Below are 22916 nucleotides of genomic sequence, written 5' to 3'. Positions count from 1 at the left end.
AAGTACGCTACATATGTAAGCACTAGTTTGAAAAATATACTCGGATGTCCAGTTTTGCGTATCTGAGAATTTTGTCTTATTAAGGTACCGGTATTCAATGTATAATGAAGGGATTTTGAACAATTTTGAATCATTTAAAACTAGTCAAAAATGCATTGCTAGATAACGATGAAAGTGAAATGAACCAAGTTCACATGACTGATAACACATAAGAAACCGGTCATTTTGCACTTTAAAAGTTTTCGAAGAGTTATCTGCCCTTGATGCAAAGAAGAAAATTTTAATTTCGTCAAAATATCTGCGGTAAATGATTAATTTTATTTCATATTTTAATAAAGAGAGAGTGTATGCATAATTTCACCAAGAGCTTTTTATGACATTCAAATTACTTTTTACAATGTCTTAATAACACATGCATTGCCCATAGACTTCAATGTAAAATTCAAGGTGCAATTAATTTGACAATAATCAAAATTTTGTAAATTTCTTTGGTGGAGTATTTTTATTTCATAACACCTTCAAAATGATACCATAATTACAAATATAGGACCTTTCATGCATTAGATACAAAATATGGTCGTTATACATTGAATACCTTAAATATTCACTTTCAATAAATTCACTTTGTATGGCATGAGATATTTCACTAGTTCAATTGAATGTAGTTGTGAATTAATTTACCTCCAATATTGCTTTTAAGTGGCATTTGTATGTTATTCTGTTTACAAATCGCTTTCTTTTGTATTTTTTCTTATTTATAAAGGTATATTTTCAAAGCTGCTGTCAGAAAAAAAATATTTACCTACCTACCTACCTAACTTGGAATATATATCTACTACTTTTATATTGATTTATAGAAACATCAATGAAAATCTAAATATGATAGCAAACAATGTAATAGTTTTAAGCTGATTGAAATATGTTTTTCCACAAGGACCACTCTTTTTCAAATTTTTCTATGTGGAAATTTTTAATAGCTATACATTTTTCAATATTATATTTCAATTTAATATGACTCAAAAGCCAAAACAAAAAAAAATGGAATTTTACCATGCATTAAACATGTAAAAATGTACTGTTTTATATATACATGTAATATAATATTTTTTTTTTTACTTTTTGCTATATGTCATTGTTAGTTCGCCTAAAATAATATTTTCAACATTAAGGATACATAACACAAATAAAAAATTGATGCATGGGTTGTTATATATTTTTTGACTTATTTTGAATGGAAATGACAGAGATAATAAATCCCTAAAATTAAGAGAAAACGTAAGTTTTCTTTGATGCTTAGATATGCGACTTTGTGACCTTGTCTATGTAATTCTATACAAAATTTTGCACATATTTTGAACATTGTGACAAAATCTTATAAAATTCTCCCACTTTGCCTGGCAAACATTACTCAGATTACCTATTTGAATATAAATCCATGAGAAATATTGCTGATATCTGAAAAAAAGTTTGTTTGTGTTATTTATCCTTAAAACCAACTCTTTTGTTCATGTGTTATAAATATGTAAACTGAGGTTGAAAAGAAATTATGGATTTTTAGCTTAATTATGGTGGAGAATATGGTTTGATATTTCAAGTGAAAGTTGCGGATCTTTCGGTTGACCTTAAAAATCGAATTCCCTTGTCAAGGCAGGTGTTGGCGCGAAAAAGATCCGTTCATGTTCAATAACCCTGAGTGCCGAGTAAAGGTCTAAATGAAGCCCTTCCGATGACGTCTCATATGAATTAAAAAAATCGAGCAAGGGACGTAAACTATAATAATCCATTAAGAAAAAAAAAAGGAAAAAAAGAAACTATTTTTTAAAAAAAGGTGGCAAAACCTAACGAACTGTTTGAGCACATGAAAAAAGCTCCTCCTATTATATATATGCTTACCAATTTGCAAATTAAGAAAATTCAATAATTTACCCCCATAAAGTTTTTGGCTGATCATGTCGTTATTAGAAGAAACTGAATATTAAAAGATGCCAAAAATTCCGTCTTTGTCTGCAAAAAGGAAAAAAAACTGAAAATTCCAAAAGATTCAACGAATGTATTATTTAGACATATTTATGGAAATGATGTCACCTTAGTATGAATTTATTAGAATGTTAATACAGGTATGAATTTTAATGTTGATTTTAATATGAATTTTCAGTAATATTATAAAATTTTATATATTATATATTATATTATAAATATTATTAAAATTATTATTACAATATTATATATTCATAAAAAACATTAAATTTTTTAATCAAGCTGTGTAATAAGAAAATCAATTCATGATGTTTGGTTAATGATTTGTGATTTCTTCAGGTAAAATTATCTTGCTGCACAACCTTCAAGGGCCAATAAGTCATAGACACGGAAGCTGTTCACACCCTCACTATAAACTACTATTCCCTTGCGTCATTACTAAATATCTGCAACATCACGTCCACACTATAGCAATAGGGTGTGATTTCACCTTATATAAAAATCTGTCAGTTATCAAGGGTTTGTGCCAATCACTTTTTAACACTTTTCTTCTGTTGGTTTCTGATTCTTCTTCAGATTCTAAGGGTCTGTCAAAAGCTGGGGTTCTGGTTCTGTTTTTTTTTTATTCTGGTTTTTTTTCTTCTGAAAATTGACGCTATTTCAAAATGCTGCATCTGAATGTTGCATAACACAAAATGGAAATTAAGTGACTGGAAGCGGGTGTACCACAGTCTACAATTGCAAGTGGTTTTAATGTTGCACCAAACACCATATCTCACCAACCAACAGCATGTTACAGCAAATATGGCAGACCAAACGTGACATCAGCAGCACAGAATCTCAGACCGACAGAGTATGGCCACATCAACACCACTGAACAGTTTGATTTAGCTACCAACATGTTTATTGCGAGGCCTGGTGGAAGAATCAGCGTGCATAAGCTTCGTAATAAACATTTTATTGAAAACTGCTTCCGGGCTGTTGATAGATTTGGTGTTGGTAGTTTAATGATGTGGAAAACGTTCTTATATACAAACAGGACTGATTAGGTTCATAATTAAAGGGTTTTGATCGCAAAAAGTACTCTGAAGATGCCCTACCTGCAAATGTCTTTCAAATAATGCAGCACCCTAGAGCAGTATTTCCATCTGACATTACACAACCACATACGGCTCGTCTGACAAGCGCATTTTTGTAAAGCAACAGTATCCTGTTCTGCCTTGGCCATCTTAATCGCCATCTTTAAACCCCACTGAGCATGAATTGTACAAAATACGAGGGCCGTTCAAAAATTACGCGAACTTGTTGCACAGAAAATATATTTGACGACATAATCAAGCAAAAAGTCATGAATAATATAAAAGAATCTTTTCATATATGATCATCAAAATTTCATATCAAAATATTGTAAATTGGTATCAATTTCAAGTGATTTAACAGGACATCTCATAAAGTCACGGGGCAGTACAACTTCCAACGTCACGGGCATTTTAAAAAATGGGAGCTTTCATTTTCTTAATATTTTCCCTTTGTATTTGATACTGTATAGTTTGGGTTACCCAATCCACTCAAAATAAACATCCATATACCATTTCCGATTCAGCTTAAAAAACTATAAAAATATAATTGTGTGTTTTAGTTTGTGTTAAACCCCAAAACTGCAGATATTTCTGAGGTAAAGTTTGACGTCAGTCGATCTCAATCCCATTCTTAACAGCCCAGATCAGTGTTTTGTCGATGAACTTCATCCATCCCTCCCGGATTGCCTTTTAACTAAGGTCTAACAATCTAAAATTCTTTTTTACATTTTGTAGAGATGCGTCGGATATTCCGCTGGTTTACTACATGTTTCATTAGGATTATTTGGGGTCTGTATCGGCGTTTTCCCAGCATGATTCATGATTTGACAAAAGTGCGCTGCTCCGTCAAATCACGAGACGTCATTTTTGCAGTTACATCGGAGAAAAATTACAATATTTCTGTTTGTACTTCAAATATTACGCCAAAAATCTAAATACTTAATATTAAAAAAATAAAAATAAATTATAGAGAAAATTGATAAATAATATCGTGAAATATGGAAAATAACTGAATAAAATTTTGGATACCGCATGTTTGTTTTTCAACATTTTTGCCGTGCTCCGTATATAACCATCAGCAGTATCAAGACGGCAATAATTTTATGAGATATTAAATAAAATAAAAAAAATTACCAAGAATTTATTGGAATTTTCAAGAGATATGTTCCGTGAAATTTCAATTCTATAAGACGTCTGTAAGAGTAAATAATAGAAGAGTCCGCGTAATTTTTGAACGGCCCTCTTAGATAGGCATATCAGCCAAAGACAACTGCATCTCCAGACTCTGTAACAGCTGACCCTAGCTCTACATTTAGAGTGGGAGAGTGTGCCGATACAGTTTTAGTACATTCATTTTCATCCATTCAGGTGATGTTTTATGCTATCATATGTGTCAAGGGGGGGGGGGGGATACCAGAGATTGATCCTTAATGACCTTGAACTGTCTATGATTGTAAAATTCTTGTGTAATTATTGTCATGTAGATCGCAGACATACTCAGTATTTTTTACCACATTTCTTTGTCATCAATATACCATTCTACTAAGTAACATTCATGTTCAATGCGCCACTAAAATTTTACTGTGCGTTTCTTTTAAAAGTAAATTATAGACTAAATAAAATTGGGTAGTTAATATGAATTAATATTGATCTGAAAATATGGAACTATATAAACCATGAAAAAGTTCATGTTTTGCCTCTGATACTACCATTTATCAGATGTCAATCTTTATTGAAATACAAACAATCAGCACTTTCATGCATTCTAGTTTTATTCTATATATCTTTGAATGCATATACAATATTGTGACCTCTAAGGAAGTTAGAGGGCAGAGTTTATACTCGATCTATCTGTCTATTTATCTGTCTATCTGTCAATGAGGTTTCTCAAGAAGCTGGAAAATGATTTTTAAAAAGTTCAAAAATATATATGGTTTTAAATTTGAAAAATTGATTAAATTTTAATAGATACAGAAACAATGTGGTAACTAAATGATAACTAATGACACAGAATGTTGCATGAGTGGATGTCTTTATATCTACGTGCATTAATGATCGATATATTTATTTCACAAACTTAAGTGGACAGATTTGTACTTAAAGAAAGAAAAACACAAAGAATTAGAAAGAAACCTTTCGCAAGAATTAAAATAGATCATCATAGAGAAATGTTTTGTCATATTAATGTTGCTTTTTGAGTTGCGGGGATGCTCAAAAGTTCATTATTTGCTAGAAAGTTTATTTGATTTTATTTCGTCCTTATTTCTATTGTTGACGCATAAAACAACTTCATCTTTAAGATTAAGCATGCTTAAGGAATGTTTGATGTTATCATTATTAACATTCGAAAATGTTTTATTCCAGGAGCAAGCTCATATGTATGAACCAACTTCACACGTTGAAAAATCCATGAAACATTGAGCTTTTTTTTTACAGCCTTCTCACCTCACCCTGAGTTCGCCGTCTGGTCAGGGAATGGTCATCTTTTACTTTTGCGTTTACAATATACTTTCATCTACGTACATGTTTTTTTCAAAAAATTAGTTACATAATCACTTTTTATCTCATCTGGGCCACAGGCTCAAGTGAGCTTTTCTGTATTCAAATGAAGGGCTCCGCCCCTCCCAAGAGGGGAGTAGGCAGTTAGAATAATCAAGGTAGTATAAATAAGCAGGTGATATGCGAGGCATACTTATAATACAATAAAATCATACATAAAGTGTTTCAATTTATGTTACCGAGAAGGTGTCGTTTGAAAGGAATAGTTGAATTTACTGCATGTGCAAATGAATTATGTTAATGATTATTTAGTCGTATACCTACTCAAAAGATAAAATGTAATAAAATTTTGGAGTTTGCATTGCATATAGACAAGTCCTCAACTTTCAGGTATGTTAAAAACCAGCTGAATTTGCAAAGAACAAGGTATATAAAGGGGTCGCTTCTACTTGTAAAGAAGTGTGCAGGTGTGACAAATTGGTGGATAAAGGATTGATTGATTGTTGTTTTTCGTGAAATATATGGAGATAACGAACAGTATTCAAGCTTAAAAGTCCATTAAACAATACAAAATAAGAGCAAACACGGACCTCTAGATATCAGAGGTGGGATCAGGTGCCATGGAGGAGTGAGCATCCCCTGCCGACCGGTCACACCCGCCGTGTGCTCCTTGTCATGATCGGGAAATAACGGAAAAATCCGTCGACAATTCAGTGTATAAATAATACGTCTCATTCGAGAATTTTTCACTCATATATAGACGTCACCATATACCGATGAAGGGCTTCAAATTTAGACCTTTACTCGGCACTAAGGGTCATCGAGCAGTGAGAGTTCTTTATTGTGCCAACGCCGACCGTGACACTGGGCCTCGGTTTTAAAGGCCTCATCCGAAAGACACGCAACTTTCACATCAAAGTGCCATATGCTTGGCGAAGGAACAGTTGCTACCTATTTTTATCGACTTAGGTCAGTTGCGGCGGTAATTCAAACAAAACCTTCCGATAACGGAGCGAGCGCTCTACCGACTGAGCTACCATGACGGCCGCGCGTAAAGGAAGAACCTAGACATTAGCCTCGAAATAAGTCTGATTCTAAATTTTAAAAGAAACCTTAAATTTTAATATATTTTAAAGAAACCAGAATACGTGCATTATTTGTTATTGAAGTATAATAGGGCTCGGAGAGAATACCGAGGTTTTGAAATCAAATAAAGATAGAGCTCCTTGTTCTGTCCTTATAAATATTTTTCCTGTATGATTGATTGATTGTATATTGTTTAACATCCCATTCGAGAATTTTTCTCTCAATTAAAGACGTCATTGTATGCAGGTGAAGGGCTTCAAATTTAGAGCTATACTCGGCACTCAAGGCCATTAAGCAGTGAGGGTTCTTTATCATGCCAACGCCTACCGAGACACGGGACTCCGGTTTTTAAGATCTCGATCTCATCCGAAAGACCCGCGACTTTCACTTCTAGTGCCAGACGTGTAAAGACGAATAATGACCCCCGTAGAAAAATGACCCCATATCCGTTGAAAAATGTAAATTTTTGTAGAAATATTCCCTTGCCTTTTTCTGATTAAGTCTGGACACAATCAAAAGTATTTAACAGCATTAAATGTGCTCTTTTTATTAGATTTATTGTGATTTCAGCATACCAGTGAAAGTGCACAATAGATACGTCACAGTGGCTATTGGTTAAAGCTGTTATGTCGACCAGAACTTTAGTTAGGACGACATATTGTTATCGCTAGACCTATTATTTTGTCCGAGCATTTTTTCAGAGATGTCTTGCACTTAAAATGATACTTTTCAGAAATTAAGGTCAGCAAATCTAAATGTTCATTAAATATTTCAATTTTCTAAACTTACCACAATTGCCATGGAAACAAAAAAAATTGACAAATTTTATCAACGAATGTTTCACGGTTGGCTTGGACAATTTTAATGAAACTTAACAAATTCATTTACATTTAAGATTTTAAAACCATTGCCATGGAAAAGGTTGGACAAACCTTTTTACATAACGAACGATTTACCTAACTTGTACAGTTCGATTTTTTTTTTCCGGGAGGTAGAAAATCTGTCCTCATGTGATCATTATGTATGGATCACTGTGCATGCCTATTGCTTGCAATAGCAAACATTCTAGTCTCAATCTCTTTTTATAATCTGTTTCAAATTTCAATATTTTCCTCATAATAGATGTTTATGACCAACTATCAAGCGGAATCGGCTTCCCCATCGCCAACTTCTTACATGTATTTATGTAGTAATATTCCATTATCGCCTGCATATGGTGTTTTTTGTCTACCAACTTATTCGGTACGCTAGAGCATAGTCTGAGTACAAAATATTTATGTGGATAAATAACTTCTTTCTTCGGACAAATTAAATATATTCGTACTCTAGAAGATTAATTGTTTTTATTTTGAAGAATCGGATGTTTACTTGTATAATTTAGCGAATTACATATTTGTTCGAACAGATCTGATGTTTCTTCTTTGGACCAGACTTTTCTCTGAGAAAGGAGAGCATCCAGAAAATCAAACATAGTACATGTATAAAGCACATGGATCAAGCGCACGTTGGTTACGAGATATGGATATTTTTTGTATTGATTCTATTCCTTTGCAGTTTAGGTTAAAATTGCTTTCATCTCAACTTTTGTTTTCATATTTAGTTAATTAATGCTTCTTCTTTCGGTTTTCATGAGAATGTACGAAAGTCTCTAAAACATCACGTAATCCTTCTTATTCATATTGTTCATTGTCTTAAAAAACAGACACTTGGACGCAACTTAATTAACAAGCAGATAGACATTATCAATGGGGTCTTATGTGCCAGGGGCACGAAGAGGATAGGTGAGATGAGGTGAGACATTATCAACAATTCTCTAGACTCTAGAAGTGTTTGCTAAAAAAAGATCCCTCATTGCCCAAAGGCCGTAATTGTTGAGTACAGTCTAAATTTGCAGCGCTTCATGAGCAAGTGGTGACGTCTCAATATAAGTGAAAAATTCTCGAAAGGGACGTTAAACAACAAATAAACGAATCTCTCTCTCTCTCTCTCTCTCTCTCTCTCTCTCTCTCTCTCTCTGGATAATTTAAGCGAAAAATGAAAAAAAAATCGATTATATTGTTGTCAATTTATCATTAAAAACATTTGAAAGATTTCATGAGAACAAACGATCACCGCTGTATCCTCAATTTACATCAGATGAGCATTTTGATCCACGGGCCTCTTGATTTATAAATCTTAGTCTTTTAAACCAAAAAGAAAATATAACCCTAATAAAATCTACAAGGGGTCATTATTCTCCAGGGGTCATTTTTTTTTACGTAGGGTATGCAGATTTTAAGGGTGATGCCACTTTTCTACAGGCAAAAGCGTCATTTTCAACGTCGAATAATGACCCGGAATCATCTCTCGACGTCGAACAATGACTCCTGGTCATAATTTTATGGGGGGTCATTATTCGTCTTTACACCAGGCGCTTGGCGAAGGAACAGTCACTACCTGTGTCTCAGTTTTGACGCGGCGCGGCGAACGAGAATCGATCCCGGACCTCCCGATCACGAAACGAGCGCCCTACAAATTTTTTACATTTTCATTCTACACATGTTGTATAACTGTGGTAATAAATATGAAATGTGAAAATGAGGAACAGTGATCATTCTTAAAAGTCCATTAAACAATCAAATTATGAGCAGAGCCAAAAATAAAGGTGGGATCAGGTGCCATGGAGCAATAAGCATCCACTGCCCAAAAGGCCATTCCTTTGTCATGATCGAGTAAACGAAAAATCCGTAGATTTCAGTGTGACAATATGTATGACCTGACAATATGTATGAACAAGATGTGTTTGTGAAACACTGATGCCCCCGTAAGGCAACTTATAGCAAAGGTTAAACTTTCTCAAATGCAAATCAAATATGTTGGTACCCAAAGTTAGGTCTTGTCTCGAAGAATAAACCTGTGAAATATGAAAGCCCTAGAAGCAATCATTGAATAAATATGGAAAAGGTTAATTTTTTTTTCAAAAGTATGTCAAACATCAAGATCAAGGTCAAATGGTCAAAATTAATGGTACCCAAGGAAAGATCTTCTCCCAAGAAATACACAGGAGAAATATGAAAGCCGAAGCACCAATCATTCAAAAGTTATGACCAAGGTTAAACTTTTCAAAAAGTAGGTCAAACTCCAAGGTCAAGTCAAAGGGTCAAAGTTGTTGGTATCCAAAGGAAGTTCTTGTCACAAGGATTACACATGTGAAATATAAAAGCCCTAGCACCAACCGTTCGAAAGTTATGGCCAAGGTTAAACTTTTCCAAAAGTAGGTCAAACTCCAAGGTCAAGGTCAAAGGGTCAAAGTTGTAAGTATCCAAAGGAAGGTCTTGTCACAAGGATTACACATGTGAAATATGAAAGCCCTAGCACCAACCGTTCGAAAGTTATGGCCAAGGTTAAAGTTTTTCAAAAGTAGATCAAACTCCAAGGTCAAAGGGTCAAAGTTGTTGGTATCCAAAGGAAGGTCTTGTCACAAGGATTACACGTCAAGTATGAAAGCCCTAGCTCTAATTGTTCAGAAGTTATGGCCAAGGTTAAAGTCTCATAAAATTTTGCAAAACTGGGTCAAACTCTAAGGTCAAGGTCAAAAGGTCAAATATGGTGGTACCCAAAGAAAGGTCATGTCACAAGGAATACACATGAATGTGAAAGCCATAGCTCCAACCAATCAAAAGTTATGGGCAAGGTTAAAGTTTTTGCGGACAAACAGACAGACAGACAGACAGACGGACAGGGCAAAAACTATATACCCCCAAATCTTCGATACGGGGGCATAAAAACGTCAGTCAACTTAAAAACAGATTGTATTTGCAAACAAGTTCATTGAATTGACCGTTGAATTTGCGAAATGTTGACTTTAAACAAGATTGTTGATATCCATGTATCATCAACTTATTTGTCAATAGCCTTCTTCGTTTTAGAAATTGTTCGTACGTTGAGCATGGTCTTGTGTATCGAATCAACTGGAAGACAGCTCCATATGTAGGTGAAAATGGTATATCAATATATAAGTAAGGGGAAATGACGACAGAAAAGTTGAGTCACATTTATCATAAAGTTGTCATTTTGCCATCAATGTCTTTCTCTAGTAAAACATTCAAATATGAAACAGTAATATCAGGTTCTGTTGTGTCTTTTATTTCGAGTTCAGTGGAATACATTGTATTCTTTTCATGTAGAAGTTTGTTTTTTTTTTAATAGATGAGTATACAGGACATAATAACATACTTTTTTTTATTGCTTCATCCATCTTATTCATGCATGCTGCGTTAATAAATTGGAAACACGGACAAAAATCGGCCTTAATATATACCACTTTACTGTAAATTAATACGAAAATACATGCACAGTTTGATTGTCTGGCCTTTAATTAGATAAAATACATATGTATATAATAAATTATGTTACAATCCACTAATTTTCAGATTTTGATTCATTGTTCCTTTCGTGGGACATTCTCATATAAATCCTAAGATGTAAATATGCAAAATTTCCTGTTACTTTCAAATTTGGAAGTGTTCACAGATATAATTTTGCGACACTACTTTAAAAAAAATGGCCAAGACAAATCTGTAAATCAGGCTCTGAGGATAGAAAAGTACTGCACTGTAGTTTGATTTTATTTATTTAATATTTTTTTTAATTTATTTATTTAATTAAAATAATGTTGTATAAAAACATGCTTCATGGATACACAGCACATATATATGATCGAGGAATTGTCCCAGCGGTGGTTTCCATCTGCCCTGTAGTGGTGTCTGTCCTAAGATACAGCTGATTGGAGCCTGTACCGGGTTCTCCGGAGTCCCACCGGAAATACGTCACTGGAGTACCGTCATCGTACAGGAAAGGATCCGAGACAGTGGCCCGTTTCCCTTGGAAATACGTGATACAGAGGCCATTCACATCTGAAATGCCGTTTAATTCAAAATGATATAAATACTTTTCCTCCACAATTAATACTACTAAGATTCTAAAGTGGTGCGGTTTCTAATTTTGACTATATTTGGCTTGAAGGAAATACTTGAAGGAAAGTATTACCTCCTCACGCATTTGTACAGTTTAAGAATATGTATCGCCGTTTGAAATAATGCGTACTTAAAAGAATTAATGCATTACATGCCATTTTAAAAATTAAAGGCCATTATTTAAACTTCATATATGACCGTGTTCTATTTGTTTTCTTCTTTCACTACTAGCCTAAGTGACAGACAGAATCTGTAGGTATACATATAATGTACCGGGTATGTGTTAATGTTTACCAGTGAATTCGATATTTCAAGAAATTCAATATGTTTGAACAAATTATAAGCCTAGACAGCTTACTGAAAATAAGTTGAATACAAGGGTGTCTCTCAACATTTTGCGTATTCTATGGTAGACAGAATGAGTTTCTTGCGAAACGATCTGTTGCCAGGTCGAATATTTACCGACGTTTTTCTGAAACAAATTGCTAGGTCATTATTTTCATGCTGAATTGTCTCGACGGATAATTCCCTTTATCGATGAAGAAAAAGGACTCGGGTCGGGTGCGATCGGTGGGCAGGGAATGCTTACTCCCCCATGGCACCTGATCCTCTCATTTTTTCTTGCTGAATAGGACCTTTAAGCATGAATACTGTTTGTTATCTTTACATTTCATGTGTAGTATTCCTTCAGTTTTAAGAAACCAAGATACATGAATGTATCAAGAGGATACATATATTGAGTGATCCGAGTTTATTTCGAAGAAAAAAAATTAACTTAATGTAATACGATACTAGTTGTAAAAATTATTTTATGAATAAAATAGAATTAATTCATTTGTAGGACCCCAAGAAAAAGATATGAGAAGATATTTTGATGCTGTGTATAATTTTGTTTCAATATTTCCAAGGCAAGAAGGGTATAATTATATGTAATATGTTCCCAATCGCTTGACACATAGTTCTAATTTATATTCACAATTACCAATTTTTCTCGAAGAAAACAAGGATTCAAAATTATAAAGTATGTCCCCATTTTTTAACTTTTTTCTAATAATTATGACCGACAAATTTTCATTGCATAGTTGCTTCATAATGATATTGGAATTGTAGAGAACAACTGTTTCTACAAATAAATGCATGTACTCCATAATTTTTTTTATAAGAGTATATAATTAAATACGTGCATGTACGTACCAATCTGTTCTTGAACAAAGTCATATATTGCATTACTGTTGATCCGTATCAGTTGAGCGTTAGGTCCGTCTGCATTACACGCGGAAGTCGCGTCAGTGACGGTAAGTCTGGGTTTCCTGACGACTTTGTAGCATATATTGTAGGTGTTATCGTATTTATAGGCAGGGTAGGCATCACAATAGGATGATGGTAGAATTAGGACAGCTGTGGCGAGTGATAGCCCTAGCCACTCTGGAAATGACAAATCGGTGACTCCTGCTGTAGAAATGAGAGATATTGCTAGATCTGATGTATAAAGAAAAATAAAGAACTTTACAAAATTGTTGTCCATGTGTTGATATTGAATAAATGATCTTTTAAACTTTTTTGATTTATTAATTAAGTACTGAATACGACGACTTCTGTCTAGTTGAAAGAGTCTGCCAGCTTTTACATCGTCGACTTTCCTTATTATGTAATAATATTCCGATATCAGCTGCATATGGTGTTTATGTCTCCCAACTTATTCGTACTCAAGAGCATGTTCGGAGTATGATTAATTTCAAACTGAGCAGGCTACTGACTGATAAGTTGATGTTACAGGAATTTCAACATCCTCGTTTACAGTCAGCATTCCATAAAGTCTATGATCGTGAAAATGACCTTGTTAGCAAATATAACCCATCACTGGGTCATATATTTTGACTATTTCATATCAATTATTAGGCCTTTGTTTTTTTTTTTTTTTTTTTTTTTTTTTTTTTTTTAACTAAATTTGGCTACGGAATATTCCGTCTACATGATCAATACATAGGGCTCACAGCGTTGTGACCATTCGACAGGGGATGTTTACTCCTCTTAGGCACATCTGGATTATCCGGGGGTCCGTGATTTCTTTGCTGTTCACAGATTTGTATTATGGATTTTTTTTTTTGAGATCGATCACTATTCGTTATCTTCACTTTTTCATAGGACATGTTACTTTAAGCGTACATTTATTACCTTCCTGGTACATGTATATGGTGAATTTGGGATCATATCACACTAATTATTTATTGTTCCATTTTTTTCTTGAACAGGTTTGGAACAATCGCCGAAATGGGATATAATAACCCGTCTGGGATATAATATCCCAAATGGCATATAAATTTACAGTGCAAAATATGAAAATTGTTATTTTGGCTATAGATATCATAAATCCGCATCAAGATACTTTAAGATTGATCCCCAAGAAGTTTAGGAACTTCTGATGGATCAATCTCTTAAACAGTGGGCATACAGAAAAACTTGTTAACCAAAAGTTATTCCTTTATAAGTATCTTGATGCGGATTTATGATATTTATAGCCAAGATAAAAATCTTCATATTTTGCACAGTAAATTTATATCCCACTGGGATACTATAACCCCGACGGGTTATTATATCCCAGACATGCGATTGTTCACAACCTGTTAAATAAAATATCGGGATTCCGATAAAAGTATCCAATTTTTATAGTTAGGTCTCTTACCAGCGTTGGACGCTAGTTGAGATACAACAGCACCAGCCAGGAGAGTTTTTACGACTGGAGTACGTGAGTGAGTGACCGGAAGTGTTAGATAGGCCAAGAAAACCAGCAGAGGGAAAATCCGGATATTCATCTCTCAGTAAATTTAGGTCTGAGCTGTAATGCCCCCGAGACTGTAATAGTTACATTTTATTCTACAAAACACAAGTTAATCTGTAAGAAACAATTTGAAACATACGTATACGCACTGTCAATTTCTTCACAGGTATTGAACGAAATGCTTTTATGGATATTTATTTTTACTGGACATATATTCTTTTTCAGAAATTATGTGAAGGAATTTGACACAAATATGAAACTACAGAAAGTGTTCTTCAACTCTATTTAGGGTTACATGAAAATAAAAGAACATACTCTTGAATAACTAAACTTATTACAATATGGATTCGATTAGGAAACAAACCTTATCTGAAGACAATTCACTTCTTTAAACTACATGTATTTATATCCACAATTTTAATGTTTTTTTCCAAGCAAATGACTAGTTAAAAAACCCAGCAGAGATGAACATTATAAAAATAAAACTTTCAATAAATGGTCCTGTAATAATCCAAGCAAAACATAATATAAACATACTACATGTTTGTAATGGATATATGCCGAATACTGTTCTATATGTAAAATTATCAGACTGTTTGAGGCCCGTTAGGGCCGAAAACAGTCTGATAATTTTACATATAGAATTGTATGAGGCATATATCTTACTTAAAACATTGCTATTTAAATGTCCAAAAGTTACCTGGAGGAGTCCGATAATTACACAATAGGAGTTCAGGCATCAATAGTTTTCTACCTGAAACCATCTAATAAGTAGACAAAAGAAAAGAGAATTTTTTTTCTTTAGACAGTAAAATCAGTGAGTGAACTCTTTTATTTCATTCATTCAATGGCAGTCGTTTGGCTGAGCAGGAACTATGGACGGTGGTCAGGTAATGAAGGATTTTTTAATGATTCGGAATATTTTTTTTTATTAAGTGCGTTTGACATTGATACAGATACAGTGTTGGATGATATCTTCAAAATGCATTTAAAGTAAAAATACGGATTTTGATCTAAAATTTTGATTGGATGATATAATGAAAATCTTGGGTTTCAAAAGTGCGGTATTTGGCGAACAAACCTCGTTAAATGAAGAGATTCGCAGACTGGTTCTTTATCAGAAATGGATTTAAATTGGCTTATTCACAGTGCTGTATCGAAAATGCTTTGAAAAAAAAAACACATGGAAAGTGTTACTTTTGAGGAAGTTTAAACTCCAGTTTCTTCTTGGATTTGCTATTTTTAACAACTTAATTTCCTCGCGTTCGCTTTCCCTGAATTTTTTCTCCCTAACTTTTTTTTTTTTTTTTTTTTGGTTTCTGGACAAATTAAACCTTGATTTCACTCTAGTTGTTGTTTTTAACTACTGTCCGATTTTGTTATCACTGCCGTCCGATAATATATTATTGGACTGCTTATTATTATTATCGGACGGCTACAGGTAAATTTTTAGACAGCAAGAACAAAGGCATGACGTCACAGCAATGTTTTAAATACATGTAGATGTAAATGCGCAAAAGACAGTTTACACATACACGCTCGAACACATACTCAAAGGGCCAGTAGTGTACAACTGTGCATCAAATACATTTTAGAAAAGGTAAACATCTATATATATATATATATTTATATATATAAACCTGCGGGAGGTGGCTGAAAATGTTCGAGAGCATATAGGATGTTCTAAGATCCCACATCAGTACCTTGTCTCAATTTGCATTTACAAATTTCTAATTTGAAATTAATAATTTGTCATTGCAAATTGATACTTTGTAATAACAAATTAAGAAAAGCCCCTGGTGTGACCCTTAGAAACATGTAGATCTGTGCGTCATGAATTTGATGAGGATGTAGTAAAAATGCATGGTTCCACTTCGCTTCCTGCCTTGTGATTGTTTAGGAAAATCAGTAAACTTAAAAATATATGTAGGCTACTGGTATACAGGATGGTTTCCTAAAAGTTCGTGGGCAGTTACGAGTACATTTTTAAGATAAATTAATATCATATAAATATTGCACCCCAAGAAAACCATTGTCAACCGAGGCGCAGCCGAGGTTGACGATGGTTTTCGAGGGGTGAAAATTTTCAATGTTACACTCAGCTACATGCAATATTTATTATTTTATACTGAATGTTTTATACAAATACATTTAACAGTGAACTTTGCGCGCATAAATGTTGCGCAGTCACTATTGCTTGGAATATCACCCGTCGTCAAGCAATGTTGACTGTTGCTACGCTTGAGGGCGTGGCTTCATCATTCAGCGGGCAATAGTGTGTTTTAACAAATGTCTCTCGACAAATCAGATTCAATTAATTTACATGAAAGTATGATATCAATAATTATACTGTTGGATGCATAAAAACATAAAGTATACAAAACTCTTTATCAAACAATTGACACAAATCTGATCAATATTTGTGTATAAAGCAATATTTCTCCTATTCATGTTATGAATCACGGTAAGGTTAAGAAAAATATGAAATACACAATGGAACCAAAGCCATTCGACCAAATTGAAATTTAGAAATTAGAAATAATTTAAACACTAGTATATAAAAATATGGAGGGACGATGAAAATGAAAGAAAAGATATAAAATAAATCTTTAAAAAAAAAATCTAAATAAAATCAAATATACAAAACCATTCCTATAGCTCCATAACAAATGAATACAGAATTACTTACTTGATTTAAAAATATTTTAGACCATCTGGACATAAACTTCAGCACATTTTACTGGTAGGTCAAGCGTCTACGATGATTTGGTGACGTAACTGACAAGTATGCTGAAGGGTCACAGAGGTGACGTAATTAGTCGAACACCATAGACTACGTATATTCCCATTTCGCCCCAGGAAGAAAATTAATTTTTATTATTCCTTCAATAGCTTGTACTTTTCAGAAGATTTTTACATCTACTCTATTAACCCCTAAAGATAATTGGGGCATAGAACTCCACCCTAGCCTCACCCCCTTTGTTTTGTTTTATGTTTTTCCTAATCTTGATACTAGCTGAGATCGATGACAAACTTTTCCTTCTCATCTTTCTAACTTATAAAATTGTATAAACATTATTTTGTTGACACAAACACAATTACAGTAATTAGCAAAGGTCCAAGGTGTAAACCGTTTAAGACCATAGTAAAGATATGCATCAATCAACATTTTATTTCATGTATCATTTGCAAATATTTGTTAATAAAATTAATGAGCATGTTATTTTTAGTATATTTTAAACATTTACTTCACAAAGCTTAACTTTTGGAGTGTCTTACTAAGGTGATATTCCAAACTTTTATATAACAGATGTTAAAAGTATGATTATCTCTTTTGACATATGAGTTCATCATTAAAAGACTACAATAAGCTCTCAACTAATTGATGTATTTTTTTTCTGTCAGAGAAAATGGGACAAAAATGTTCTTATGTTTGCAAACAAGACAACCGAGCTCTTTAAATTTGCTAACTAATAAATAATATCAATACATAACAATAAAATCAAATAAAACATGTCAAGTTGACATTTTAGCATTTCTTTATCATAAGAAATAATTCATGAATATGAAAAGCATAATTTGTTCACTTTTTTTTAAATATATGGATGAAATATTCAAGAAATTGAAATAAAAATTTCGAGATTTAAGAAGAATCGTTATACAAGGTTGTATAATACAGTACTCGGGTGACCGTCAAGGCCCTCGGGCTTCTTGTTTTATGTAAAATTAAATCTTTTTTTTTTCAAATTCAAAAAAATAATGTCAATATAACGCAGTTGCCACGGAAAAATCAAATTGCTTAATAAGTTAAGCTAATTTGTAAACTATTTAACAGCTAAACGATCTTTTTGTGAAAAGTTTAATATTTCCACTTAATATCCACTGAACTTGGCATCAGCTTCTTTTAGATCGGCATAGTACTGTAGACTATTTTTTTTTTCTATTTTGCAATGTTGTTTTGATTTCTTTTTTAAGTATGATTGTATAGTATTTCTTTCATATATGTAAAATGTTTTTGGAAGAAATCCATAGATTAAAAATAAATTCACAAATTGTGATTTTTTTATGTTTATAAATATTTTTATACTAAAAAAATTAAAATGCTAACTGACTCTTCTTGACATGTTTTATTAGATATTTTAGTATTCATTAATATTAACAGCAAATTTGAAGCTCTCGGATGTCTTATTTACCGGTACAACAAAAACTTTTCCCCTGAAAAAATACAAAAAATTTTTATTGAAATAATTAAGATAATTATTTTGGTCTTTAGATGATGAAATCATATTTCATAAGAGATACTTTAAACATCCAGTAAATAAAACTTTGGTGTGGCACACCTCCTGAATCTCATTCTTCTATCAATAACTGATCGGTTTGGATTTCTTCTGAGTATGTCAATTTATCCGTGGTATGTAAAAGTATAAAAAAAAATCACGCGATAAAACTTTAGTTTTGGTGAATTATCAATTTTTGTAGCTTAAGATTCTTCTTGTAAATATTGAATTGTTATTCTCTTAGTAATTTGTTTTATTGAACATTCTTTTTTCGTACTGTACAGCAGGAAATTAACTCGCGGAGTTAATATTTGCGGAAATAAAAATTCCGCGAATTCAACATACAGTGAATAATTCTTCAAAAATTGATAAGGATAAATTGAAATATTACCGATGTCTGCGATTAGATTTGTTAACTCTATTTGTGTTTTCTTGCAAATATAAAAGCAGTAATTAATATAGCGGAGATGTAGACTGTCTTTCTAATTATGCTGGTGTACGGATCAATTACTAACACGTAGTTGTTGTTTTTTTTTAAAGCTTAATTGATAAAAAACATCTATAATAACATTTAATTCTGCCACCCAGTAGAGGTGCGATGTAATTGTCTATAAAACACGTATTGTTAGATTTCACCCGTGCGTATCACTTAGTCTTATTATCTTACGTAGTAAAGACAACACTGTTACACATTAATTCAATTTTATTAATAGTTCAACATTCTGACTATCGGTACTGACAACTGATTTAGATTCAGAGGGATTTAAACATATTGCAATAAATACTACTCTTTACTCTACTCAAAACATACCTATGAACAAACACCTGCCAAAGAGCTTCTTTTCTTTACATGTCATTGAATGTTTTGGATACGACTTGAAATCACTTGAATAAATCACTCGAGTCTAGACTCATATGTATTTCAAAAATATTTAATAAAAAGAAAGAAAGAAAACACGAGAAAGAAAAAAAATTTATCTGAATGCGTAACATTGTAAATCGTGCGACATTTTGTCTTCTAATCGGGATCAGTACGGTGTTTCGTTCTATTTAATCGGGTTCAGAATTGACACAATACGCAAGAAAAATATTTGCAGTGCTGAAAAAGTTTTTTTTTTTTTTTAATAATTTTTCCTTTCTGCGAATACAAACGACCGCGATTTGCTGCAAGTTGAACAAATTGCTATCTTTTCAGACCGCGATTTTAACCAACTGTACAGTATTACATGAAATTGAAAAACTTAATTTGTTGAAAATGGAAAAAATATTATTGTTGTTATGATGTGATCAACGTCTCTTTTACAAATTGTTAAGCCGTTATTTTCACGTTGAAATGTCTACGGATTCATCCGTTTACCCGATGATGACAAGGAGCACACGGCGGGTCTGTCCGTCCGACAGGAGATGCTTACTCCTCCATATGACACCTGATCCCTAGATTTAATCTATATTTTTGAATATACAATAATTATAATGTACCTAACAAAATGAAAAGAAGGTTGAGTTTTCATCCCTACTACATGTATCTGTCTGTTTATCCTTCTACAAGTCCATAAGATTTCTCAATAAACTGAAAAGTGATTTTTCTTTAAGTTAAAATGTAAAATAAAAAAAAAAATGATTAAATTTTAATAGATACAGAAACTATGTAGTGATCGAATGATAACTAACGATACAGAATGTTGCATTAATGATTACCTTAGGATCTACATGCATTTATGATAGAACGCTCGCTCCGTGGTCGGGAGGTCATGAGTTCGAATCTCGGCCGCGACTTACCTTAGTCGATAAAAAATGGGTAGCAACTGTTCCTTCGCCATGCGCTCGGCACTTTGAAGTGAAAGTTGCGGGTCCTTCGGATGAGACCTTAAAAACCGAGGTCCCGTGTCACGGCAGGCGTTGGCACGATAAAGATCCCTCACTGCTCAATGGCCGTAAGTGCCGAGCAAAGGTCAAAATTTGAAGCCCTTCACCGGTATATGGTGACGTCTCTATATGAGTGAAAAATTCTCGAATGGGACGTAAAACAACATGCAATCAATCATATTTCATCAGTGGACAGATTTGTACTTATTCAAAATTCTTTAACATTTAGGATGACATTGCTATCTATAAACGTTATAATTTGTGTCATTGGTGGACGTTGTAACTTTGGAGGCTAACGTAGTGATTCAGTAATGATACAATAAATAAATATATCATTAGTGGATGCTATGTTATCCTCAGATGCTTCATCATATCATAGTTGATTTTATATCATATGTAGCTGCTGAACTGTAGTGTTACAGTTTTATATTTTAGTCTTTGACCATAACGCTAATATAATGCAAATATGGTGCAATTTAGGCGGAAGATTTTCTGCGCATGGTTGGGGATGTATTTCTCCACTTTCCAGCATTGGTCAATCAAGTAACTTTCATTCCCTAATTCTTGACATATTCTATTATCAACCTTTATATTTTATCCACATTCCAACAGTTTGCCTGCAAGATGCCCAGGAGCAGAGAAGATGATTTTCAAAGAAATAATGCATTTTCACCATACATTCAACATGGGCCAACCCTAACATTAGAACCCTTGACCCAGGGGCCAAGAAATTCACAAGAGGCATTCTTGCTCATCATAACCAGGCACTTAGTTTGTTTGCTTAATACCTAGGGGCTGAGAATTTTCAAAGAAATGATGCATTGTTACTATATATTCAAAAGAGCCCCGCCCTTACACGAAAAACCTTGACCCAGGCGTAATGAATTTACACTTCTTGAAAAGGCATCAATGCTTATCATAACCATGCACTTAGTTTATCTGCTAAATACCCCAGAGCAGAGAAGAAATGTTCAAAGAATTAATGCATTTTCGGTATATAATCCAGCCCTAAAACTACAACCCCTGACCCGGGGGCCATGAAATTCACAATTTTTGAAGAGGAACCATTGTTCATCATAACTATGCGCTTGGTTTGCTTGTTAAGTGCCCAGGAGCAGAGAAGAAGATTTTCAAAGAAATAACTTAATGTACTTCTACTATAATCAATAGCCCCCCCCCCCCCCCACCGCAGAACCTCTCACTTTAGGGCCTAAAATTTCACAATATTGAAAGAGGCACCCTTGATCAACATAACCATGCACCTAGTTAATCTGCTTTAAATACAGAGGGAAAGAATAAGATTTTTAAAGATTCTATGCATTTTCTTTATATGATCATTAGAGCCCCATCTTAACAACAGAACCCCTGACCCTGGGGCATAAAAGTGTTAGTCTTTCCCTCATTCTGTCAATAACCAATTTTTCCGGTTTTCCTCTGAGTTATGATCAATGTACCTCGGCGTTTAGAATTATCAAAAATCAGTTGATTAAGTTTTAGTTTTGGTGAAATATATTTTTTGTAGATAATATAGTTTTTCTCCGATTAATTGAAGAAGTAAAGAAACGATGGGAGTAGTGGTATTTCAATTTGTGTGGACTCTTGCTTCATAGATTTTAAATGCTTATGTATTATTATAGTAATAAAATGGCTCCAAAATTTTATACATGAGTATACAAAAACAAAGGTCTAACAATTAGTATGAAATGTATCATCAAAATACGACCCAATGATAGGTCATATTGCGTAACAAGGTCATTATAACGACAACAGAATTTACGAAATGCTGACTTTAATCAAGGTTATTGAAATTCCTGTAACTGAAAAATATACTCCTGTCTATGAAGGTTGTCTACCAAAATCAACAAGGAGCATTATTAGTTTTACAGTGTATACCGAGTACTTCCTTTATAAAAGTAACATGCGTAATGTGAATTTTTTTTTTTCTATAATTACAGAATTTTCATCCGTATTATTCATGTTATTATAAAAACCTCAATTTTCACATCAATGAACTGATGTTACAATCAATAGATATGAAGCCATTACTGAGGAAATACAGATGGATCGGCTACGTCTTAAGAAAGCCAACAAATGACAAAACGAGAGTGGCACTCAGATGGACTCTAAAAGGGAAAAGGAGGAAAGGTTGACCAAAAACAACTTGGAGGCGAACAGTTGAGCAAGAACTCAGAGACATGGAATTTCCTTGGGGAGAGATGGAGAAAATAGCTCAAGATAGAGCAAAGTGTTAATCCCTTGTCCTTGCCCTTTGTGTCTCCGGGTGCAGCAAGGACTATGTACAGGTAGGTAGGTGTTACAACAGTCAAAAAGTTTTGCTTTTTAAGGTAACACGGACAGCATAACCAATAGTTTTATGAATCTTAGTTAAAATAGGCTT

This window comes from Saccostrea echinata, unplaced genomic scaffold (assembly GCF_033153115.1).
Source record: "Saccostrea echinata isolate AGI-Se365-2 ecotype Australia unplaced genomic scaffold, CSIRO_AGI_Sech_v1 ptg000064l, whole genome shotgun sequence".
Classification (NCBI taxonomy): Eukaryota; Metazoa; Mollusca; class Bivalvia; order Ostreida; family Ostreidae; genus Saccostrea; species Saccostrea echinata.
This window is presented reverse-complemented; position numbering follows the sequence as displayed.